This window comes from Macadamia integrifolia, unplaced genomic scaffold (genome assembly GCF_013358625.1).
Source record: "Macadamia integrifolia cultivar HAES 741 unplaced genomic scaffold, SCU_Mint_v3 scaffold1689, whole genome shotgun sequence".
Lineage (NCBI taxonomy): Eukaryota > Viridiplantae > Streptophyta > Magnoliopsida > Proteales > Proteaceae > Macadamia > Macadamia integrifolia.
In genome coordinates this window covers 107,664-114,753 of record NW_024868312.1, presented here as the reverse complement: position 1 = coordinate 114,753, position 7,090 = coordinate 107,664, and the positions used below count along the sequence as shown (strand labels likewise).

Genomic DNA, 7,090 nt, shown 5'->3' with positions numbered 1-7,090 from the left:
AAAAAAAAGGAAGAAAGAAAGAAAGAAGAAGAAAGAAAAAACCACCAATAAGAGATGCAATATGCATGGATGTACACGGAGTGTCAATTTTCAATATATGAGAGTATTTGATCGAATTTAAGCCAATAATTTGATACTTAATTACCCTAACCATTTCCTAGACACAGTGCAAATATGTACGCAGGGTGCTAGACTCTATTATTCCATTTCTATCTTTTGGGAGAAAGAATGCTGTCCGTCTAGCATTCATATGCTTACACATAAACACTGTTTTCAGAGGGTTGTGAAAAGATGCTCTTGCCCACCTTGAAAACAAGGGTTGTGTGTGGGTGTGGGAATGAAAGATGGACAAATGCACCTTGTATTTATCTCAAAAACCTATGGAATTCATAATGTATTTTAAAATAAAAAGAAAAGCACATCCATCTATCAACCTTTTTTCTTTTTTCTTTTTTCTTTTTTCTTTTGGGAGTAAGACCCACATTGGGCCATAGGGGGACCCATGAGGGGCCAGTAAAGGGGCATTAGGCCACACTTATTATTAACCAATAATGTACCATTACTATATCTCAAGAAGGTCGAGGATAGGAAGATCAAACCATGACCTTTCTTGAACTTACACTTGAGACCAACTGCCTTGCTGCTTGCCACTGAGCCAGAAGCTCGATCTATCATCCTAATACTTGCCAATAGACAATAGGAGAATAAAAAAAAAAAATTATTTGGTGCATTCTCTACCTTTTTTTTTTCAATGGAACTTTCTGTAAAATGGACATGGTGCCATCGAGTCGAGTGTGGTAGCTACACGAGAGATGAAGAGAGTTTACTTGATTGGAGTTTATGATTGTTGTTAAACATACTTTAATTATTTGATTCTAAGATTTTATTTATTTATTATAAATGTACTTTATTTGACCTTAAACATAATTTATTCATTGGGAAAAGAACGCTCCATGATTGCGCAGCCCCCGCATTGGACACAAATGGATATTTTGGGTTTCACTAGGGTGAGTGCATTATTTCACCGCTCTTTATGTTTGGGCATAGGGCCCTTTATTCTTTTTTTCTCTACGTTTTATTTTTTTTTTAGATATACAATTAGGTTAGATATTTTTTTAACCTATAATTTTTAATTCAATATTATTTCATTTCTATAATATTTATACATTTTTTTTTCAAAGTTGTAGAAATTGGAATTTAATTCAACTTATATTTTTTTTGGAATAGTTATCCATGCAACCGTGGAAGGTGATGTTTTTGAAAATCACAAAACAAATCCAAGCTATTCATTTTTTGCATTTTTTGTATTTTTTTTTGTTTAAACCATTTGTTCCTACTCAAAATTAGGAGAGTGCACAATTATGTCTAGTGTACTATTACACATGCATAGATATACCCAACATGTGTGCTAATACAAATATTAGAGATATTTGATTGAATTAGACTTGAAAATTTGACACGTGGTTAGTTCCATCCACATTGTTTTTGCCCCTCTCTATGCTGGTAATAGCACGGGGCTGGAAATTCCATTTATGTCTTCGGGTACGGGGCTTCTCGATGACTCTGAGGATTTTGTCATGGCAACCTTGTTCTGGACAAACTTCGGACCCTTCTTCTGCTTGCTTCAAGGATATGGCTAGAACTTTATTTCCATCTGCAGTGTTAAGCGATGTGATGCACAGTCACACTATTATGTTCGGTTCCCTCCCACCTCCGGGCTCCTCTGAAGAATCACCTCCCTTGGTTCTGGGCACGGTGCAAGGCATTGCTCCCCAAGTCCCTTCATCTTAGGTGTTTCACAATTCGGATCTACCTGAGGCAAAGATTGATCACCCAGTTACGGTCACTATTCATCAGCACTTTTACTCTACTGGGAAAGAATCATCCGCCAATCGAGTGATGAAGAACTCTTCTGACAAAGATTCTTCTCTTGCTTCCTTGGGGCGTAAGACTACTGACAAGCTGCTTGATATGGACCCTTGATCCGTCTACTGGGGCCAAGCTATGGTTCTACAAGAAGCCGAAGTTTGATGATTCGTTGGCTGCTTCATCTGTGCTGGAACTCACCGTCATCAAGAACCTTATCACTGATTATTTCTCTTTTTCTGCATGCCTAGTGTCTCTTCTCTCTGCTCTCAAACTTTGGATTGCTGAGATGTCTTCTTCCCTGGAGTCCCTTCCTTTTGCCCTAGTTGATACATTGGTCAATCGAGCTAATGAAGGTTTTGACTCCACATGTGATATGGGGGATACTCCTATGCCAGACTGGGTATCACCTTGCATTTACCCATCTTCCTTTGTTGATTTTTATGCTTGTTTCTTTATTGTGTTGCTTGGTCTTTCCTTCCAGTGGTTTCGTTTAAGCCATTAATTGCTTTACTTTTTCTTTAGGTAGTTCGGAGTGTATGTGTGGTTAGTTTTTTGGTGTCTCTTTTGTGTGCTTTCTAGTATTTTTAGTTTGAGTTTCTCCTACTAATTTGCTAGTTTGTGATTCATCATGAGTATATTAGCCTGGAATGTTCGTGGCTTAAATGGGTCTTTCACCAAAAAATGTTTATCTTTATTTTGTAAAAGATGGAAACCTGATCTTATTTTTCTATGTGAGACTAAATGTTTGAACCATGACTCTTTGTCTCTCCCTAAAAACTTGGATATTTTTTCTTCAAGATAGCCTGTGAATAGCTTGGGTACTCGAGGTAGAAAGGGGGGTTTGTTTTTTCTCTCGTTTGGGAACCTTTCTATCTCTAATGTGGAAGTATTTCCGGAATTCTTTGCGGTGTTTATGTCTGATGCTACTGTGGGTGATTGGTGTCTCATCTGCCTCTATGCCCCTCCCCATGCTTCTTCTCCTGTGGGATACTGGCATAGGCTGCTTGATTTCCTTGGGTCTTTGGTTTGCCCCTTTTCCATCATCCGGGATTTTAATGAGATCCTCTCCCCAGCCGATAAAATGGGTGGTAAACATTTTTCCCCTTCTCTCGCTGCCCCTCTTTTATCTGAGATAATTTCTATTTTTGACCTTATTACCATCCATCCTAGAGGATCGTGTTTCACTTGGTCTAATAAACAAAAGCCACCGCATCTGATCAAAGAGGCTCTTGACAAATGTGTCTCTAATCCAACATGGACTTCATGCTCTCTCAATGCGTTTCTTTCTAAACTTCCTTCTACTGGCTTTGATCTACTGCATCTCTATGGCTCCACACCTACTTTTCAGAAACTCTTCCACTTTTAGGATGCATGGTCATCCCAGCCCCTGAATCTGTGTGGGAAACTTAGTGGATTCAGTAGACTTTGGACTCAATGGAATATGTCGGTGTTTGGGCATATTGATGCCCTTAAGAACTCTCTGATTAATGATTTTTACCGCTTGGAAAATGGTGTTCCAACTTCTTCATATTTCTCTTCCTTGAGTGAACTCTCTACTAATCTCAAATGGATCTTTGATGCGGAGGAGAAATTTTGGTTTCAAAAATTTCGCGCTCTTTTCCTCAAAGATGGGGATCGGAATAGTAAGTTTTACCATGCGGTTTCTAGGGAAAATATTGGCAAGAGGCGAATCGATTTCATTCTGGATCCCCATGGGGAATTGATTTTTGTTGCTCGAGGAATTGCTAAGGTGTTTGCTTCTTATTTCTCTAAGGTTTTCACTACTTCTGATCCTCTTGATCCTTCTTTTGTAGAGAGTTTGTTTCCTATTGACCTCTTGGATGATGATTCACTGTCCCTTTGTCGTGCTCCTGACATAACGGAGATTAAGGCTGCTGTCTTTTCAATCGGAGCTTACAAGGCTCCAGGTATTGATGGTTTTCAGGCATGTTTTTATAAAAAATTTTGGGATATCATTGTCCAGGATGTGTGCAAATTTGTTACTGATTTCTTTATTCAGGGTACCCTGCCGTTTGGGGCAAATCGTACCCTCCTTTGTTTAATTCCTAAAAAAGACCCTGCTTCAGTCGTTGAGGACTTTCGCCCAATTAGCCTCTGTAATGTTAACTATAAGATCATTGCAAAAAATTTGGCAAATCGATCAAAAGCCTATCTCCTATCCTTCATTTCTCCAAAGGTAGGCAAATTTCTGATAATATTGTGATAGCCAATGAGATCTTCCATTATCTTAAATGAAAGCGTAAAGGTAAAACAGGGTTCATGGCAATAAAAAATGACATGTCTAGGGCCTATGATAGGCTCGAATGGAATTTGATTTCGAAGCTCTTTTCCTTCCTTGGATTTGGTGCACAGTGGTGCGATATGATTTCCTACTTGATGTCTTCTTCTTCTTTCTCAATTAAGTTGGAAGGGATAGCCTTCGAATATTTTTCCCCTTCTCGCGGGATCCGACAGGGATGCTCTTTGAGCCCTTATTTGTTTATTTTGACTATAGAAGTTCTTTCTTGGCTGCTTTCTGTCTATAGAGATCTTAAACAATTTCAAGGAATTAAAATTGCTCGACGGGCTCCTGAAATTACTCATCTACTCTTTGCTGATGACGTCTTTATTTTTTGTTGAGCCTTACCCGAGGATTTATTGTCTATTAAAGCGGTTCTGGATCTTTTTTCAGATTTGTCTAGCCAACATATTAATTTCACTAAAAGTGGCTGTTTTTTTAGCTCCAATGTGGCTAAAGAGTGATTGTGTCCAGTTGTGCTCTATGCTGGGTATTAATGAATTGTCTCATGACATACCCTACTTGGGAAATATTCTGTCTCCTTCCCATTCTAGGGTCAAGACCTTTAAACACATTATTGATCGGATGGATAGGAAATTGTCAATTTGGAAATCTAATCTCCTTTCCTATGCTGGTCGGAAAGTGGTTGTTCAATCGGTCCTAAGTTCAATTCCATCTTATTGGATGTCTTGTTTCAAACTCCCGCTTAGTTCATGTCGCCAGATTGACTCTATCTATGCCCGCTTCTGGAATGGGCAATATCTTGGCACCGGTGGCAATTTCAAATGAAAATCGTTTTTTTATTTCGTGGCATCGGATTTGTTCCCCTCTTTAGCAAGGTGGTCTTGGGATTTGTGATGCCAAGTCTCATAATAAAGCCATTCTCCTTAAATTGGGTTGGAGATTACTCAATGAATCCAACTCCCTCTAGGCCTTTACCCTTAAGGCGTGATACTTCCCAAAGAATTCTCTTTTTGACTCATCCATCTCCTCCAAAAAGGGGTCTTGGGTCTGGAACAGTCTCGCATCCATTTTACCACTTCTTAAGCATATGGTTTCTGCGTTGATTGGTTCTGGCTCCTCTACTTTCTTTTGGGTCAATCCTTGGGTCACCACCCTTTTGGACTTTTCGGTATCAGGCTCCCCCTCTGCTTCTCACTCCTTTTTTCGGGTCAGTGACTTTATTTTGCAATGGTCGATGGAATACCCAGGTTTTACTCAACATTGTCCCTCCTAATGTGTGTTCCCATATTTGCCGAATCCCAATCTCTTCCCACCCCGATGTGTGGAAATGTCATGCTTCCTCTACTGATATTTTTTCTACAAAGCATGCTTATCGATTTCTTCATGCTCAATAGGTTTGCCCCTTCCGGGGATCTACCCCTTCTGCATACCAGTCGCTTCCTCTGCATTGGTGGATTTTTTTTTTCTTCTGGAAATTGGATTTGCACCCTAAATTTAAAATCTTCTTCTGGCGATTGTTGCTTAATGGTATTCTTGTTTGGGAACGGCTGAGTAAATGGATGATCCTTTATGTCTCATGCGTGTTTTGTGATACTAACACTGAATCCATTACCCACATTTTCTTTGAATGCGACTTCACTAAAAGTATTTGGGCTGTTTACCCGCTTGGACTTCATTTGAGTAGATTATGTTGTTCATCTGTGATTGAATTTGTCAGATTCTTCTTTTTTAATCCGTGCTTTTCCAATAAGGAGAAATGTCATTTCTTTAGCATGGTGACCATCGTGACTTATCTTATCTGGGCCCACAGAAATGATGTGGTGGTTCGACATTTAAATCCGAATCCAACCACACTTGTACTGCATATTTCCCGATGGCTTGCTAAGCTTCAATTAAGCATGGATACTAAATTATCCAATCTTTCTTCCTCTGTTACAAATCATTCAGAGATCATCTTGAGCAGGGATTTCTCTCTACCCATTTTGCCTTCTTATATATTAGTATGTCTTGGCTTTACTAAGTCCTTGAGATCAAACTCTTTTTGGATATGTGGTGTTCTCTTGCAAGGTAGATTTTCAGCATCTTGCCCAACGACCCTCCCTATTTTCTTCTTTGAAGGAAATAGAAGTTGAAGGAATTTTGCATGGCTTGAAGTTGGCGAAGGAAAAGGGTTGGACCATCTCTAAAGTTCTGTTATCTTCCAAGGCATTACTTCAGCTTATTCCGACGCCCTCTGACCGCAGCTGGCCTCTCTACAGTATTGGTGCATTTTGAGACCTTTATAAGACTTTTGGGCATCTTAAGTTTCTGTATAAATGTTGGGATTCTAACGTTCCTATGTTATATTTACAAACCTTATGTAACCGAGACAGGAGAGTGAGTAGTACTCTTTCTGTGTAATGGTTTTTTTTTTTTCCCAAAAAGAGACGGAGAGTGAGTAGTGCCTTTTTCTGTGTAATGTTTTTTTGTTAAAAAAAAAAAAAAAAAAAAAAAAAAAAGAAAAGAAAAGGAAAGAAAAGAAAAGAAAGAGAGAGAGAGAATATTATCTGTCTACGTGACAATCTTACAGGAAAAAAATAAAAAGACTTTGGTTATAGTAATAATTCAAAGGATACTGTTATTAAAGCTAAGATGAAACAATGAATAGTGTGAGACTACTGAAAACTAAGATGACGCGAAGAATGGTGTGAGATTATTACAGGAGGTCATGGTCCAGGAGAGGATTTGGCCTCATAAAAGGATTTGCATAGGACTCCACTGGCTACAAAGTAGTAGACTACTAATGGACATGACATGTTTGACCCCAGAGGGTAGTCCAGATTAAAATCCCACTCCTTGTACGCTTCTTTGACACCACGTGGAGTTTCACTTAAATGCCCTTCTTCTTCTTCTCTCTCTTTCTCCCTTTTGTTAATTCCCCCACTACTCACTCCTGCTAATCGATAATATTATGTTCCT

At 39.0% G+C, this 7,090-nt stretch overlaps 1 long non-coding RNA gene across 1 annotated transcript; it reads left to right on the top strand.

The window, feature by feature from the left end:
* The first annotated feature begins 1,552 nt into the window (after positions 1-1,552).
* LOC122064598 lies at positions 1,553-6,542 on the top strand. Its single transcript, XR_006135765.1, has 2 exons — positions 1,553-2,269; positions 5,884-6,542. It is a non-coding gene; the product is annotated as an uncharacterized LOC122064598 (long non-coding RNA).
* Positions 6,543-7,090: the final 548 nt, after the last annotated feature.